General features: G+C 45.1%; 18 non-coding genes and 1 pseudogene across 18 annotated transcripts; 9 read left to right on the top strand and 10 right to left on the bottom strand.

Moving 5' to 3' along the window:
• Positions 1-3,784: 3,784 nt before the first annotated feature.
• LOC135037338 (U1 spliceosomal RNA) lies at positions 3,785-3,948 on the bottom strand. The gene has a single exon (XR_010231900.1). It is a non-coding gene; the product is annotated as a U1 spliceosomal RNA (small nuclear RNA).
• Positions 3,949-4,639: 691 nt separating this feature from the next.
• On the bottom strand, positions 4,640-4,781 carry LOC135037371 (U1 spliceosomal RNA; annotated as a pseudogene).
• A 152-nt stretch (positions 4,782-4,933) lies between these two features.
• On the bottom strand, positions 4,934-5,097 carry LOC135037343 (U1 spliceosomal RNA). The gene has a single exon (XR_010231905.1). It is a non-coding gene; the product is annotated as a U1 spliceosomal RNA (small nuclear RNA).
• A 671-nt stretch (positions 5,098-5,768) lies between these two features.
• Positions 5,769-5,931, bottom strand: LOC135037356 (U1 spliceosomal RNA). The gene has a single exon (XR_010231917.1). It is a non-coding gene; the product is annotated as a U1 spliceosomal RNA (small nuclear RNA).
• A 152-nt stretch (positions 5,932-6,083) lies between these two features.
• Positions 6,084-6,247, bottom strand: LOC135037350 (U1 spliceosomal RNA). Its single transcript, XR_010231912.1, has one exon. It is a non-coding gene; the product is annotated as a U1 spliceosomal RNA (small nuclear RNA).
• A 671-nt stretch (positions 6,248-6,918) lies between these two features.
• On the bottom strand, positions 6,919-7,081 carry LOC135037357 (U1 spliceosomal RNA). The gene has a single exon (XR_010231918.1). It is a non-coding gene; the product is annotated as a U1 spliceosomal RNA (small nuclear RNA).
• Positions 7,082-7,233: 152 nt separating this feature from the next.
• Positions 7,234-7,397, bottom strand: LOC135037346 (U1 spliceosomal RNA). Its single transcript, XR_010231908.1, has one exon. It is a non-coding gene; the product is annotated as a U1 spliceosomal RNA (small nuclear RNA).
• Positions 7,398-8,070: 673 nt separating this feature from the next.
• Positions 8,071-8,233, bottom strand: LOC135037368 (U1 spliceosomal RNA). Its single transcript, XR_010231931.1, has one exon. It is a non-coding gene; the product is annotated as a U1 spliceosomal RNA (small nuclear RNA).
• Positions 8,234-8,385: 152 nt separating this feature from the next.
• On the bottom strand, positions 8,386-8,549 carry LOC135037336 (U1 spliceosomal RNA). Its single transcript, XR_010231898.1, has one exon. It is a non-coding gene; the product is annotated as a U1 spliceosomal RNA (small nuclear RNA).
• A 2,634-nt stretch (positions 8,550-11,183) lies between these two features.
• On the bottom strand, positions 11,184-11,347 carry LOC135037373 (U1 spliceosomal RNA). Its single transcript, XR_010231935.1, has one exon. It is a non-coding gene; the product is annotated as a U1 spliceosomal RNA (small nuclear RNA).
• Positions 11,288-11,451, top strand: LOC135037374 (U1 spliceosomal RNA). Its single transcript, XR_010231936.1, has one exon. It is a non-coding gene; the product is annotated as a U1 spliceosomal RNA (small nuclear RNA).
• A 671-nt stretch (positions 11,452-12,122) lies between these two features.
• On the top strand, positions 12,123-12,284 carry LOC135037348 (U1 spliceosomal RNA). Its single transcript, XR_010231910.1, has one exon. It is a non-coding gene; the product is annotated as a U1 spliceosomal RNA (small nuclear RNA).
• Positions 12,285-12,436: 152 nt separating this feature from the next.
• On the top strand, positions 12,437-12,599 carry LOC135037365 (U1 spliceosomal RNA). Its single transcript, XR_010231928.1, has one exon. It is a non-coding gene; the product is annotated as a U1 spliceosomal RNA (small nuclear RNA).
• Positions 12,600-13,272: 673 nt separating this feature from the next.
• LOC135037351 (U1 spliceosomal RNA) lies at positions 13,273-13,436 on the top strand. Its single transcript, XR_010231913.1, has one exon. It is a non-coding gene; the product is annotated as a U1 spliceosomal RNA (small nuclear RNA).
• Positions 13,437-13,588: 152 nt separating this feature from the next.
• On the top strand, positions 13,589-13,751 carry LOC135037369 (U1 spliceosomal RNA). The gene has a single exon (XR_010231933.1). It is a non-coding gene; the product is annotated as a U1 spliceosomal RNA (small nuclear RNA).
• A 671-nt stretch (positions 13,752-14,422) lies between these two features.
• On the top strand, positions 14,423-14,586 carry LOC135037376 (U1 spliceosomal RNA). Its single transcript, XR_010231937.1, has one exon. It is a non-coding gene; the product is annotated as a U1 spliceosomal RNA (small nuclear RNA).
• A 152-nt stretch (positions 14,587-14,738) lies between these two features.
• LOC135037363 (U1 spliceosomal RNA) lies at positions 14,739-14,901 on the top strand. Its single transcript, XR_010231925.1, has one exon. It is a non-coding gene; the product is annotated as a U1 spliceosomal RNA (small nuclear RNA).
• A 671-nt stretch (positions 14,902-15,572) lies between these two features.
• LOC135037347 (U1 spliceosomal RNA) lies at positions 15,573-15,736 on the top strand. Its single transcript, XR_010231909.1, has one exon. It is a non-coding gene; the product is annotated as a U1 spliceosomal RNA (small nuclear RNA).
• A 152-nt stretch (positions 15,737-15,888) lies between these two features.
• Positions 15,889-16,051, top strand: LOC135037360 (U1 spliceosomal RNA). The gene has a single exon (XR_010231922.1). It is a non-coding gene; the product is annotated as a U1 spliceosomal RNA (small nuclear RNA).
• The last annotated feature ends 619 nt before the right edge of the window (positions 16,052-16,670 follow it).

Below are 16,670 nucleotides of genomic sequence, written 5' to 3'. Positions count from 1 at the left end.
GATATTTTAGCTCTTTTATTTTTACTTAAAGTACAATAACTTTTACCATTTTAATTTGTTTTAATAGTATATTGACAGTATTGTTTTCTTTCAAAAATCCACTTAATTTTCTTTACCCTATTATTAAAATGGTAATTGACAAAAACAAACTACATTGTCACCAGAAGAGCAATACAAAATGTACAAGTGATATATTAAAATCATCTTTCCAGCTTGAATTTCAATGATGCATTGGGGCAACAATTTTGTGAGAAAAATCTTCACCATTAAATAAAGATTTTCTTAATTCCTTACCTGTGTGCTAATTAGATATCACCTTGTTTTCACATTAAACAGACTTCCACATGAGAAAGCAGCAAGGATGCATTGGCGTTAATGTTTCCTGGTGTCAACCCGTATTATTTCAGTAGACATTGAAATGAGGATGCATCTTGCTGCCTTTCCAATGAAGCAAGTTTAATTTAGTAATAGGTGAAAAACCATCCCTACAAAGGTGTTCATCAGAGACTTGGCTTTGTGGACACTTTTCAGAGAACAAATTTGTTAGCATTAAAATAAAGCCAGAAAATGAAGAGCTGTTCAATCACTCAATTGGATTTTTCTGCCAGCATATTTTTTTTTCTCTGCAACCCACTGCTAAATTGTGCTTCCTAGCTGTTTTTTTATAAAATCACTTAATCAAAACGAACTCTGGTTACATCAGAGAAGGCCAGGTACCCTACATCATAAGAGGGGGTTTGAAATTTTGACTTGTCTACTTAAAGATCACCAAAACCTGATCACAAGGTCAATTACATCCCTGGGTGGGATTGAACCACCAACCTTTTGGTTAGTAGCCAAACACACTAACTGATTGCACCACAGAGACACTTTGCAAAAATGCATACTGACAAAGGCTAATAAGCATTCATCTAGAACGTTTCCTAGAAAAACTTTAAAAAGTCAATAATCTGGAGAGTTTTTGTAAGATGTTTCTTAGATCAACCAACGAAGAAACACATTGGTACTTTCCCATGATGAGTGAGTGCTTCAGAATCTCTTGCACTAACATGTGCAGCAGAGTACTGCAATGGAAGCATGCTTGGCTTATAACCCAGAGGTAGGCAGATTGAAACTATCCTCTGCTATATGCATTTTTTTTAATTAAAGTAATCCAAAACTGGGATTGATATTTTAGCTCTTTTATTTTTACTTAAAGTACAATAACTTTTACCATCTTAATTTGTTTTAATAGTATATTGACAGTATTGTTTTCTTTCAAAAATCCACTTAATTTTCTTTACCCTATTATTAAAATGGTAATTGACAAAAACAAACTACATTGTCACCAGAAGAGCAATACAAAATGTACAAGTGATATATTAAAATCATCTTTCCAGCTTGAATTTCAATGATGCATTGGGGCAACGATTTTGTGAGAAACATTTTCACCCTTAAATAAAGATTTTCTTAATTCCTTACCTGTGTGCTAATTAGATATCACCTTGTTTTCACATTAAACAGACTTCCACATGAGAAAGCAGCAAGGATGCAGTGGCGTTAATGTTTCCTGGTGTCAACCTGTATTATTTCAGTAGACATTGAAATGAGGATGCATCTTGCTGCCTTTCCAATGAAGCAAGTTTAATTTAGTAATAGGTGAAAAACCATCCTTACAAAGGTGTTAATCAGAGACTTGGCTTTGTGGACACTTTTCAGAGAACAAATTTGTTAGCATAAAAATAAAGCCAGAAAATTAAGAGCTGTTTAATCTCTCAATTGGATTTTTTTTTGCCAGCATATTTCTTTTTCTCTGCAACCCACTGCTAAATTGTGCTTCCTAGCTGTTTTTATAAAATCACTGAATCAAATCTAACTCTGATTACATCAGAGAAGGCCAGGTACCCTACACCATAACAGGGGGTTTGAAATTTTGACTTGTCTACTTAAAGATCACCAAAATCTGATAACAAGGTCAATTACGTCCCTGGGTGGGATTGAACCACCAACCTTTTAGCTAATAGCCGTGCACACTAACTGATTGCGCCACAGAGACACTTTGCAAAAGTCCATACTGACAAAGGCTAATAAGCATTCATCTAAAACGTTTCCTAGAAAAACTTTAAAAAGTCAATAATCTGGAGAGTTTTTGTAAGATGTTTCTTCCAACAACCAACGAAGAAACACATTGGTACTTTCCCATGATGAGTGAGTGCTTCAGGATCTCTTGCACTTACATGTGCAGCAGAGTACTGCAATGGAAGCATGCTGGGCCCATAACCCAGAGGTAGGCAGATTGAAACTATCCTCTGCTATATGCATTTTTTTTTTATTAAAGTAATCCAAAACTGGGATTGATATTTTAGCTCTTTTATTTTTACTTAAAGTACAATAACTTTTACCATCTTAATTTGTTTTAATAGTATATTGACAGTATTGTTTTCTTTCAAAAATCCACTTAATTTTCTTTACCCTATTATTAAAATGGTAATTGACAAAAACAAACTACATTGTCACCAGAAGAGCAATACAAAATGTACAAGTGATATATTAAAATCATCTTTCCAGCTTGAATTTCAATGATGCATTGGGGCAACAATTTTGTGAGAAACATCTTCACCATTAAATAAAGATTTTCTTAATTCCTTACCTGTGTGCCACTTAGATATCACCTTGTTTTCACATTAAACAGACTTCCACATGAGAAAGCAGCAAGGATGCATTGGCGTTAATGTTTCCTGGTGTCAACCCGTATTATTTCAGTAGACATTGAAATGAGGATGCATCTTGCTACCTTTCCAATGAAGCAAGTTTAATTTAGTAATAGGTGAAAAACCATCCCTACAAAGGTGTTCATCAGAGACTTGGCTTTGTGGACACTTTTCAGAGAACAAATTTGTTAGCATTAAAATAAAGCCAGAAAATGAAGAGCTGTTCAATCACTCAATTGGATTTTTCTGCCAGCATATTTTTTTTCTCTGCAACCCACTGCTAAATTGTGCTTCCTAGCTGTTTTTTATAAAATCACTTAATCAAAACGAACTCTGGTTACATCAGAGAAGGCCAGGTACCCTACATCATAAGAGGGGGTTTGAAATTTTGACTTGTCTACTTAAAGATCACCAAAACCTGATCACAAGGTCAATTACATCCTTGGGTGGGATTGAACCATCAACTTTTTGGTTAGTAACCGAACACACTAACTGATTGCGCAACAGAGACACTTTGCAAAAGTGCATACTGACAAAGGCTAATAAGCATTCATCTAGAACGTTTCCTAGAAAAACTTTAGAAAGTCAATAATCTGGAGAGTTTTTGTAAGATGTTTCTTAGATCAACCAACGAAGAAACACATTGGTACTTTCCCATGTTGAGTGAGTGCTTCAGGATCTCTTGCACTTACATGTGCAGCAGAGTACTGCAATGGAAGCATGCTGGGCCTATAACCCAGAGGTAGGCAGATTGAAACTATCCTCTGCTATATGCATTTTTTTTAATTAAAGTAATCCAAAACTGGGATTGATATTTTAGCTCTTTTATTTTTACTTAAAGTACAATAACTTTTACCATTTTAATTTGTTTTAATAGTATATTGACAGTATTGTTTTCTTTCAAATATCAACTTAATAGTATCTCACCTGGCAGGTAAGTAGGAGTTGGGCTAGAGCTGGGGAGGGTCGCTGCTCGGGCACCCCCCTGTCAAGTGAAGGAGATCCAACTGAGGCAGCACAAGGGAACTCTCGAAAGAAGAACAAGGCTAGAGGAAGATCTGAGACAAAGAAATCTGACTTTTACCAGAGCTGACCAGAGGAAAGCACAAACACACTCCCCCACTACCACAAATAATGCAGTCGAGTTTCCCACATTTGGGGAAATCACAGGGGTCAGCATACCCAGAATGCAATGAATGACCCTCACCCTGGGAGAACAATCTTCATGACCATGGTATCTCCTATGCAAAATAAGTATGATTTGGGATAGGGCTGGGGAGGGCCGCTGCTCAGGCACATCTCTGTCAAGTAAAGGAGATTCAACTGAGGCAGCACAAGGGAACTCTCATCTGGGGACAACAACTGCAGGGAGAACACATATTTTCAGATGAACATGGGAGGGCAGAAGGCTGCCTAATACTGAAGCACCCCCAAACAACAAACCAAATGCAACAACTAGGCAAGCATTCCTGGGGGAAGGCCTGCAGCAGATGGATTTGCATATGGTGATGTCATCAAAGCAGTGGGTCAAAGTTGGCTTCAACCCTCGTCTGCATATGAAAAGAGAAAAGGGGCGTGCAGGGCATGGCAGCCTTTTGCGGCGCTTGGAAGACCCCTAGTTCGCATTAAACACCTCCACCCTCCTTCGGTGTGGGGCTCATGTTGGCTATGCCCCAGCCCCTGAAGCATTCAAGCTGATTTCTTGCAGCGGCTGGGCACTGTAACAGCTCCAGAGCTGATCTGTAAGGCAAGTAAAAGGGAGTGGGCCCTGCAGCACTACCTGTAGTTCGCATTGTGCGTTGGAAGGCACAAATTAAGCAGACGGGAGAAGTCAGGATAGTGCGCAAGGGCATAGAAGGGAGTGGCTCAAGAAAAGAGAAGTGGAAACAGACAGCAAACTAGGCTGGAGAGAGACCTGAGACAAAGAGATCTGAATTATATGAGAGCCGACCAGGGGAAACACAAATTATGCAGTCAAGTGTCCAACATTTGGGGAAACCGCAGGAGCAGCACACCCAGAGTGCAATGGGTGAGCCTTGCCCTGGGAGAAGCACCTTCATGATCATAGTATCTCACCTGGCAGGTAAGTAGGAGTTGGGCTAGAGCTGGGGAGGGTCGCTGCTCGGGCACCCCCCTGTCAAGTGAAGGAGATCCAACTGAGGCAGCACAAGGGAACTCTCGAAAGAAGAACAAGGCTAGAGGAAGATCTGAGACAAAGAAATCTGACTTTTACCAGAGCTGACCAGAGGAAAGCACAAACACAGTCCCCCACTACCACAAATAATGCAGTCAAGTTTCCCACATTTGGGGAAATCACAGGGGTCAGCATACCCAGAATGCAATGACTGAACCTCACCCTGGGAGAACAATCTTCATGACCATGGTATCTCCTATGCAAAATAAGTATGATTTGGGATAGGGCTGGGGAGGGCCGCTGCTCAGGCACATCTCTGTCAAGTAAAGGAGATTCAACTGAGGCAGCACAAGGGAACTCTCAGCTGGGGACAACAACTCCAGGGAGAACACATATTTTCAGATGAACATGGGAGGGCAGAAGGTTGCCTAATACTGAAGCACCTCCAAACAACAAACCAAATGCAACAACTTGTGCAAGCATTCCTGGGGGAAGGCCTGCAGCAGATGGATTTGCATATGGTGATGTCATCCAAGCAGTGGGTCAAAGATGGCTTCAACCCTCGTCTGCATATGAAAAGAGAAAAGGGGCGTGCAGGGCATGGCAGCCTTTTGCGGCGCTTGGAAGACCCCTAGTTCGCATTAAACACCTCCACCCTCCTTCGGTGTGGGGCTCATGTTGGCTATGCCCCAGCCCCTGAAGCATTCAAGCTGATTTCTTGCAGCAGCTGGGCACTGTAACAGCTCCAGAGCTGATCTGTAAGGCAAGTAAAAGGGTGTGGGCCCTGCAGCACTACCTGTAGTTCGCATTGTGCGTTGGAAGGCACAAATTAAGCAGACGGGAGAAGTCAGGATAGTGCGCAAGGGCATAGAAGGGAGCGGCTCAAGAAAAGAGAAGTGGAAACAGACAGCAAACTAGGCTGGAGAGAGACCTGAGACAAAGAGATCTGAATTATACGAGAGCCGACCAGGGGAAACACAAATTATGCAGTCAAGTTTCCCACATTTGGGGAAATCGCAGGAGCAGCACACCCAGAGTGCAATGGGTGAGCCTTGCCCTGGGAGAAGCACCTTCATGATCATAGTATCTCACCTGGCAGGTAATTAAGATTTGGGATAGAGCTGGGGAGGGTCGCTGCTCGGGCACCCCCCTGTCAAGTGAAGGAGATCCAACCGAGGCAGCACAAGGAAACTCTCGAAAGAAGAACAAGGCTAGAGGAAGATCTGAGACAAATAAATCTGACTTTTACCAGAGCTGACCAGAGGAAAGAACAAACACAGTCCCCCACTACCACAAATAATGCAGTCGAGTTTCCCACATTTGGGGAAATTATAGGAGTCAGCATACCCAGAATGCAATGAATTAACCTCACCCTGGGAGAACAATCTTCATGACCATGGTATCTCCTATGCAAAATAAGTATGATTTGGGATAGGGCTGGGGAGGGCCGCTGCTCAGGCACATCTCTGTCAAGTAAAGGAGATTCAACTGAGGCAGCACAAGGGAACTCTCAGCTGGGGACAACAACTCCAGGGAGAACACATATTTTCAGATGAACATGGGAGGGCAGAAGGCTGCCTAATACTGAAGCACCCCCAAACAACAAACCAAATGCAACAACTAGTGCAAGCATTCCTGGGGGAAGGCCTGCAGCAGATGGATTTGCATATGGTGATGTCATCCAAGCAGTGGGTCAAAGTTGGCTTCAACCCTCGTCTGCATATGAAAAGAGAAAAGGGGCGTGCAGGGCATGGCGGCCTTTTGCGGCGCTTGGATGACCCCTAGTTCGCATTAAACACCTCCACCCTCCTTCGATGTGGGGCTCATGTTGGCTATGCCCCAGCCCCTGAAGCATTCAAGCTGATTTCTTGCAGCAGCTGGGCACTGTAACAGCTCCAGAGCTGCTCTGTAAGGCAAGTAAAAGGGCGTGGGCCCTGCAACACTACCTGTAGTTTGCATTGTGCGTTGGAAGGCACAAAGTAAGCAGACGGGAGAAGTCAGGATAGTGCGCAAGGGCATAGAAGGGAGCGGCTCAAGAAAAGAGAAGTGGAAACAGACAGCAAACTAGGCTGGAGAGAGACCTGAGACAAAGAGATCTGAATTATACGAGAGCCGACCAGGGGAAACACAAATTATGCAGTCAAGTTTCCCACATTTGGGGAAATCACAGGAGCAGCACACCCAGAGTGCAATGGGTGAGCCTTGCCCTGGGAGAAGCACCTTCATGATCATAGTATCTCACCTGGCAGGTAAGTAGGAGTTGGGCTAGAGCTGGGGAGGGTCGCTGCTCGGGCACCCCCCTGTCAAGTGAAGGAGATCCAACTGAGGCAGCACAAGGGAACTCTCGAAAGAAGAACAAGGCTAGAGGAAAATCTGAGACAAATAAATCTGACTTTTACCAGAGCTGACCAGAGGAAAGCACAAACACAGTCCCCCACTACCACAAATAATGCAGTCGAGTTTCCCACATTTGGGGAAATCACAGGGGTCAGCATACCCAGAATGCAATGAATGAACCTCACCCTGGGAGAACAATCTTCATGAAAATGTTATCTCCTATGCAAAATAAGTATGATTTGGGATAGGGCTGGGGAGGGCCGCTGCTCAGGCACATCTCTGTCAAGTAAAGGAGATTCAACTGAGGCAGCACAAGGGAACTCTCATCTGAGGACAACAACTGCAGGGAGAACACATATTTTAAGATGAACATGGTAGGGCAGAAGGCTGCCTAATACTGAAGCACCCCCAAACAACAAACCAAATGCAACAACTAGTGCAAGCATTCCCGGGGGAAGGCATGCAGCAGATGGATTTGCATATGGTGATGTCATCCAAGCAGTGGGTCAAAGTTGGCTTCAACCCTCGTCTGCATATGAAAAGAGAAAAGGGGCGTGCAGGGCATGGCGGCCTTTTGCGGCGCTTGGATGACCCCTAGTTCGCATTAAACACCTCCACCCTCCTTCGGTGTGTGGGGCTCATGTTGGCTATGCCCCAGCCCCTGAAGCATTCAAGCTGATTTCTTGCAGCAGCTGGGCACTGTAACAGCTCCAGAGCTGCTCTGTAAGGCAAGTAAAAGGGCGTGGGCCCTGCAGCACTACCTGTAGTTTGCATTGTGCGTTGGAAGGCACAAAGTAAGCAGACGGGAGAAGTCAGGATAGTGCGCAAGGGCATAGAAGGGAGCGGCTCAAGAAAAGAGAAGTGGAAACAGACAGCAAACTAGGCTGGAGAGAGACCTGAGACAAAGAGATCTGAATTATACGAGAGCCGACCAGGGGAAACACAAATTATGCAGTCAAGTGTCCAACATTTGGGGAAACCGCAGGAGCAGCACACCCAGAGTGCAATGGGTGAGCCTTGCCCTGGGAGAAGCACCTTCATGATCATAGTATCTCACCTGGCAGGTAAGTAGGAGTTGGGCTAGAGCTGGGGAGGGTCGCTGCTCGGGCACCCCCCTGTCAAGTGAAGGAGATCCAACTGAGGCAGCACAAGGGAACTCTCGAAAGAAGAACAAGGCTAGAGGAAGATCTGAGACAAAGAAATCTGACTTTTACCAGAGCTGACCAGAGGAAAGCACAAACACAGTCCCCCACTACCACAAATAATGCAGTCGAGTTTCCCACATTTGGGGAAATCACAGGGGTCAGCATACCCAGAATGCAATGAATGAACCTCACCCTGGGAGAACAATCTTCATGACCATGGTATCTCCTATGCAAAATAAGTATGATTTGGGATAGGGCTGGGGAGGGCCGCTGCTCAGGCACATCTCTGTCAAGAATTTATAAAGTCTATACATATATATAACCAAATGTCAATATATATATATAGAACCCAGCGCTCCTATCAAAACTTATCTATTTCACCAATTTGTTGCTTATTTAATCTTTATACATCTATTAATTTTCACCATATATTATAAAATGCTGCTCCCATAGGTAGTACTGTTCTACCAATAATAAACCAAATTTTAAAGATAATCACACTTGTTATCAAGGGAGCGCAAAAAATAAAATATACAAGCTCTTTATTTTAAAAAAAATATATATAGACAGAAGAAACCCACATTCAATAAAATACAATGGAGTCAACATATATAGGCACCACTATCCATATCTAAATGTAATCAGTATCTATTTCATATTGCCCTTGATGACAACGGAATGTCTATTAAAGTGTCCAAAAAATCCTCCTGGATACAGCTGTTGTAATTTAATCGTTACTTTCCAATTGTAATTGATACATTAAATTCCTTCTTGTGGATGAACAGCAACAGTTGTAACCAACGCCTCTTATTTACTGCAGTTAAAGTTCATATGTAACTCACGTGAGTAATGAAAGAAAACAGGGGGAGAGCGCTGTGATGGTTGATGAAACACAGCGGTATGCTACGACCCCCGTTAACCGTGGCTGGATCTTATTGGCACTCGCGGTCGGGATATTCCTCCCTGCCGTGGGGTAGAGACCTCCTTTTGCTCGCTCTCAAATTGCTTTTTCCCCTTCACCGCTGTCTTTACATCAGACGTCCGCCGTGATGTAGCTCGTTCATGAACGGGCTTATATCTCAGCAATCAGAGTGTCCGGTAGTCACCTTCTGACGCGTTTCTCCGCTGTTATCCAAGAGCGGTTTCGTCAGAGGATACATCAGCAGCCTAGCAGGCTCTTTTTAAAATGCACCGGACCAATAGCATTACTAATTAGTTGATTGGATACATACATATACTAATTGGATGCATACATGTAATGACTCATATATGGAACAACTTTCTAATTGCAATTGCACATATAAAGGCATTTCATAATATAAAAATAAGCAACATGGTGATTAAAAATAATAATAAAATAAGCAACAAGGTGGTTTAAAAAATAACAGAAAATATATAATCTATATACAGATTAACCTCTAATCTTTCAATCAATACCTCATATCTATAATCACATATACATAATTCATAAACTCAGCACTAAGGATCCCCATTTACTTATATAAAACCTTTTAGGGTAACATAAATCCATGCCACTACTAAAGCTGCTCTCGTGGCGCAGGGGAAACATCACCTGCACTTTATGCAGTGAGTCCCATGTTCGAATCCAACCCGCTCAGCTTAACATCCATATTATTTATTTACTTTTAATGGGATCATTCTATCAATTCATTTTTACCTTTAATTTTTGTTAATATTATTTCTATATTTCATTATTTTAACCCCTGGAATAATTACATTGCAGCTTAAACAACAAAAAGAATTGAAGAAAAAATAAATATTAAACAGACAATTTAAGGATTCGAAGATTTAAAGATTTAAAGATTTTAAAATTTAAAACAGGGAGGGGGGGGGAGGGAGGGGGGCCTTTTGGGAGAAGGAGGGGAAAAAAATAAAATAAAAATAAAAATATATATATATATATATAGAACCAAGAGAAAGTGTAAAAAGAGGATGGAGGAAGAAATCTGATGTTCATCATTACTAGTGGATTTTACTAAAGAACTTTAAAGGAACACACACAACAGGATTATACAGTTTCATCCTAAGAGGAAAGCTGTTTCCAAAATAGCTACTTCTAATAATTTTGTTTATTTATTAAACATACAATAAATGGATATTCAATAAATAATATATTAGGTAAATCAATAGATAAAATCTTCAGAGACTGCCAATGTTGTTCAGTTCGATGCTCTCATTCAGACCATCAGGTGTAAGGGTACCCAAAGAAAAAATCCAAAATGCCTCCCTTGTCAAGTAAAGGAGATTCAACTGAGGCAGCACAAGGGAACTCTCATTTGGGGACAACAACTGCAGGGAGAACACATATTTTCAGATGAACATGGGAGGGCAGAAGGCTGCGTAATACTGAAGCACCCCCAAACAACAAACCAAATGCAACAACTAGTGCAAGCATTCCTTGGGGAAGGTCTGCAGAAGATGGATTTGCATACGGTGATGTTAGCCAAGCAGTGGGCCAAAGTTGGCTGGAACCCTCATCTGCATATGAAAAGAGAAAAGGGGTATGCAGGGCATGGCGGCCTTTTGCGGCGCTTGGATGACCCCTAGTTTGCATTAAACACCCCCACCCTCCATCGGTGTGGGGCTCATGTTGGCCATGCCCCAGCCCCTGAAGCATTCAAGCTGATTTCTTGCAGCAGCTTGGCACTGTAACAGCTCCAGAGCTACTCTGTAAGGCAAGTAAAAGGGCGTGGGCCCTGCAGCACTACCTGTAGTTCGCATTGTGCGTTGGAAGGCACAAAGTCCGCAGACGGGAGAAGTCAAGATAGTGCGCAAGGGCATAGAAGGGAGCGGCTCAAGAAAAGAGAAGTGGAAACAGACAGCAAACTAGGCTGGAGAGAGACCTGAGACAAAGAGATCTGAATTATACGAGAGCCAACCAGGGGAAACACAAATTATGCAGTCAAGTTTCCCACATTTGGGGAAATCGCAGGAGCAGCACACACAGAGTGCAATGGGTGAGCCTTGCCCTGGGAGAAGCACCTTCATGATCATGAAGGTGCTTCTCCCAGGGCAAGGCTCATCCATTGCACTCTGGGTGTGCTGCTCCTGCGATTTCCCCAAATGTGGGTAAGTTGACTGCATAATTTGTGTTTCCCCTGGTTGGCTCTCGTATAATTCAGATCTCTTTGTCTCAGGTCTCTCTCCAGCCTAGTTTGCTGTCTGTTTCCACTTCTCTTTTCTTGAGCCGCTCCCTTCTATGCCCTTGCGCACTATCCTGACTTCTCCCGTCTGCTTACTTTGTGCCTTCCAACGCACAATGCGAACTACAGGTAGTGCTGCAGGGCCCACACCCTTTTACTTGCCTTACAGAGCAGCTCTGGAGCTATTACAGTGCCCAGCTGCTGCAAGTAATAAGCTTGAATGCTTCAGGGGCTGGGTCATAGCCAACATGAGCCCCACACCGAAGTAGGGTGGAGGTGTTTAATGCGAACTAGGGGTCATCCAAGCGCCGCAAAAGGCCGCCATGCCCTGCACGCCCCTTTTCTCTTTTCATATGCAGACGAGGGTTGAAGCCAACTTTGACCCACTGCTTGGATGACATCACCATATGCAAATCCATCTGCTGCAGGCCTTCCCCCAGGAATGCTTGTACTAGTTGTTGCATTTGTTTTGTTGTTTGGGGGTGCTTCAGTATTAGGCAGCCTTCTGCCCTCCCATGTTCATCTGAAAATATGTGTTCTCCCTGCAGTTGTTGTCCCCAGATGAGAGTTCCCTTGTGCTGCCTCAGTTGAATCTCCTTTACTTGACAGAGATGTGCCTGAGCAGCGGCCCTCCCCAGCCCTATCCCAAATCATTCTTATTTTGCAGGAGATACCATGGTCATGAAGATTGTTCTCCCAGGGTGAGGTTCATACATTGCATTCTGGGTATGCTGACCCCTGTGATTTCCCCAAATGTGGGAAACTCGACTGCATTATTTGTGGTAGTGGGGGACTGTGTTTGTGCTTTCCTCTGGTCAGCTCTGGTAAAAGCCAGATTTCTTTGTCTCAGATCTTCCTCTAGCCTTGTTCTTCTTTCGAGAGTTCTCTTGTGCTGCCTCAGTTGGATCTTCTTCACTTGACAGGGGGGTGCCCGAGCAGCGACCCTCCCCAGCTCTAGCCCAACTCCTACTTACCTGCCAGGTGAGATACTATGATCATGAAGGTGCTTCTCCCAGGGCAAGGCTCACCCATTGCACTCTGGGTGTGCTGCTCATGTGATTTCCCCAAATGTGGGAAACTTGACTGCATAATTTGTGTTTCCCCTGGTCGGCTCTCGTATAATTCAGATCTCTTTGTCTCAGGTCTCTCTCCAGCCTAGTTTGCTGTCTGTTTCCACTTCTCTTTTCTTGAGCCGCTCCCTTCTATGCCCTTGCGCACTATCCTGACATCTCCCGTCTGCTTACTTTGTGCCTTCCAATGCACAATGCAAACTACAGGTAGTGCTGCAGGGCCCACGCCCTTTTACTTGCCTTACAGAGTAGCTCTGGAGCTGTGACAGTGCCCAGCTGCTGCAAGAAATCAGCTTGAATGCTTCAGGGGCTGGGGCATTGCCAACATGAGCCCCACACACCGAAGGAGGGTGGAGGTGTTTAATGCGAACTAGGGGTCATCCAAGTGCCGCAAAAGGCTGCCATGCCCTGCACGCCCCTTTTCTCTTTTCATATGCAGACGAGGGTTGAGGCCAACTTTGACCCACTGCTTGGATGACATCACCATATGCAAATCCATCTGCTGCAGGCCTTCCCCCAGGAATGCTTGCACAAGTTGTTGCATTTGGTTTGTTGTTTGGGGGTGCTTCAGTATTAGGCAACCTTCTGCCCTCCCATGTTCAGCTGAAAATATGTGTTCTCCCTGGAGTTGTTGTCCCCAGATGAGAGTTCCCTTGTGCTGCCTCAGTTGAATCTCCTTTACTTGTCAGAGATGTGCCTGAGCAGCGGCCCTCCCCAGCCCTATCCCAAATCATACTTATTTTGCATAGGAGATACCATGGTCATGAAGATTGTTCTCCCAGGGTGAGGTTCATTCATTGCATTCTGGGTATGCTGACCCGTATGATTTCCCCAAATGTGGGAAACTCGACTGTATTATTTGTGGTAGTGGGGGACTGTGTTTGTTCTTTCCTCTGGTCAGCTCTGGTAAAAGTCAGATTTATTTGTCTCAGATCTTCCTCTAGCCTTGTTCTTCTTTCGAGAGTTTCCTTGTGCTGCCTCAGTTGGATCTCCTACACTTGACAGGGGGGTGCCCGAGCAGCGACCCTCCCCAGCTCTAGCCCAACTCCTACTTACCTGCCAGGTGAGATACTATGATCATGAAGGTGCTTCTCCCAGGGCAAGGCTCACCCATTGCACTCTGGGTGTGCTGCTCCTGTGACTTCCCCAAATGTGAGAAACTTGACTGCATAATTTGTGTTTCCCCTGGTCGGCTCTCGTATAATTCAGATCTCTTTGTCTCAGGTCTCTCTCCAGCCTAGTTTGCTGTCTGTTTCCACTTCTCTTTTCTTGAGCCGCTCCCTTCTATGCCCTTGCGCACTATCCTGACTTCTCCCGTCTGCTTAATTTGTGCCTTCCAACGCACAATGCGAACTACAGGTAGTGCTGCAGGGCCCACACCCTTTTACTTGCCTTACAGAGCAGCTCTGGAGCTGTTACAGTGCCCAGCTGCTGCAAGAAATCAGCTTGAATGCTTCAGGGGCTGGGGCATAGCCAACATGAGCCCCACACCGAAGGAGGGTGGAGGTGTTTAATGCGAACTAGTGGTCATCCAAGCGCCGCAAAAGGCCGCCATGCCCTGCACGCCCCTTTTCTCTTTTCATATGCAGACGAGGGTTGAAGCCAACTTTGACTCACTGCTTGGATGACATCACCATATGCAAATCCATCTGCTGCAGGCCTTCCCCCTGGAATGCTTGCACTAGTTGTTGCATTTGGTTTGTTGTTTGGGGGTGCTTCAGTATTAGGCAGCCTTCTGCCCTCCCATGTTCATCTGAAAATATGTGTTCTCCCTGGAGTTGTTGTCCCCAGATGAGAGTTCCCTTGTGCTGCCTCAGTTGAATCTCCTTTACTTGACAGAGATGTGCCTGAGCAGCGGCCCTCCCCAGCCCTATCCCAAATCATACTTATTTTGCATAGGAGATACCATGGTCATGAAGATTGTTCTCCCAGGGTGAGGTTCATTCATTGCATTCTGGGTATGCTGACCCCTGTGATTTCCCCAAATGTGGGAAACTCGACTGCATTATTTGTGGTAGTGGGGGACTGTGTTTGTGCTTTCCTCTGGTCAGCTCTGGTAAAAGTCAGATTTATTTGTCTCAGATTTTCCTCTAGCCTTGTTCTTCTTTCGAGAGTTCCCTTGTGCTGCCTCAGTTGGATCTCCTTCACTTGACAGGGGGGTGCCCGAGCAGCGACCCTCCCCAGCTCTAGCCCAACTCCTACTTACCTGCCAGGTGAGATACTATGATCATGAAGGTGCTTCTCCAAGGGCAAGGCTCACCCATTGCACTCTGGGTGTGCTGCTCCTGTGATTTCCCCAAATGTGGGAAACTTGACTGCATAATTTGTGTTTCCCCTGGTCGGCTCTCGTATAATTCAGATCTCTTTGTCTCAGGTCTCTCTCCAGCCTAGTTTGCTGTCTGTTTCCACTTCTCTCTTCTTGAGCTGCTCCCTTCTATGCCCTTGCGCACTATCCTGACTTCTCCCGTCTGCTTACTTTGTGCCTTCCAACGCACAATGCAAACTACAGGTAGTGCTGCAGGGCCCACGCCCTTTTACTTGCCTTACAGAGTAGCTCTGGAGCTGTTACAGTGCCCAGCTGCTGCAAGAAATCAGCTTGAATGCTTCAGGGGCTGGGGCATAGCCAACATGAGCCCCACACCGAAGGAGGGTGGAGGTGTTTAATGCGAGCTAGGGGTCATTCAAGCGCCGCAAAAGGCCGCCATGCCCTGCACGCCCCTTTTCTCTTTTCATATGCAGACGAGGGTTGAAGCCAACTTTGACCCACTGCTTGGATGACATCACCATATGCAAATCCATCTGCTGCAGGACTTCCCCCAGGAATGCTTGCACTAGTTGTTGCATTTGGTTTGTTGTTTGGGGGTGCTTCAGTATTAAGCAGCCTTCTGCCCTCCCATGTTCATCTGAAAATATGTGTTCTCCCTGCAGTTGTTGTCCCCAGATGAGAGTTCCCCTGTGCTGCCTCAGTTGAATCTCCTTTACTTGACAGAGATGTGCCTGAGCAGCGGCCCTCCCCAGCCCTATCCCAAATCATACTTATTTTGCATAGGAGATACCATGGTCATGAAGATTGATCTCCCAGGGTGAGGTTCATTCATTGCATTCTGGGTATGCTGACCCCTATAATTTCCCCAAATGTGGGAAAGTCGACTGCATTATTTGTGGTAGTGGAGGACTGTGTTTGTGCTTTCCTCTGGTCAGCTCTGGTAAAAGTCAGATTTCTTTGTCTTAGATCTTCCTCTAGCCTTGTTCTTCTTTCGAGAGTTCCCTTGTGCTGCCTCAGTTGGATCTCCTTCACTTGACAGGGGGGTGCCCGAGCAGCGACCCTCCCCAGCTCTAGACCAACTCCTACTTACCTGCCAGGTGAGATACTATGATCAGGAAGGTGCTTCTCCCAGGGCAAGGCTCACCCATTGCACTCTGGGTGTGCTGCTCCTGTGATTTCCCAAAATGTGGGACACTTGACTGCATAATTTGTGTTTCCTCTGGTCGGCTCTCGTATAATTCAGATCTCTTTGTATCAGGTCTCTCTCCAGCCTAGTTTGCTGTCTGTTTCCACTTCTCTTTTCTTGAGCCGTTCCCTTCTATGCCCTTGCGCATTATCCTGACTTCTCCCGTCTGCTTACTTTGTGCCTTCCAACGCACAATGCGAACTACAGGTAGTGCTGCAGGGCCCACACCCTTTTACTTGCCTTAAAGAGCAGCTCTGGAGCTGTTACAGTGCCCAGCTGCTGCAAGAAATCAGCTTGAATGCTTCAGGGGCTGGGGCATGGCCGAAGGAGGGTGGGGGTGTTTAATGCGAACTAGGGGTCATCCAAGCGCCGCAAAAGGCCGCCATGCCCTGCATAACCCTTTTCTCTTTTCATATGCAGATGAGGGTTCCAGCCAACTTTGGCCCACTGCTTGGATGACATCACTGTATGCAAATCCGTCTTCTGCAGACCTTCCCCAAGGAATGCTTGTACTAGTTGTTGCATTTGGTTTGTTGTTTGGGGGTGCTTCAGTATTAGGCAGCCTTCTGCCCTCCCATGTTCATCTGAAAATATGTGTTCTCCCTGCAGTTGTTGTCCCCAGATGAGAGTTCCCTTGTGCTGCCTCAGTTGAATCTCCTTTACTTGACAGAGATGTGC

This window comes from Pseudophryne corroboree, unplaced genomic scaffold (genome assembly GCF_028390025.1).
Source record: "Pseudophryne corroboree isolate aPseCor3 unplaced genomic scaffold, aPseCor3.hap2 scaffold_671, whole genome shotgun sequence".
Lineage (NCBI taxonomy): Eukaryota > Metazoa > Chordata > Amphibia > Anura > Myobatrachidae > Pseudophryne > Pseudophryne corroboree.
Note: the sequence above shows the minus strand (reverse complement) of the source record. Positions and strands in the feature narration are given on the sequence as shown.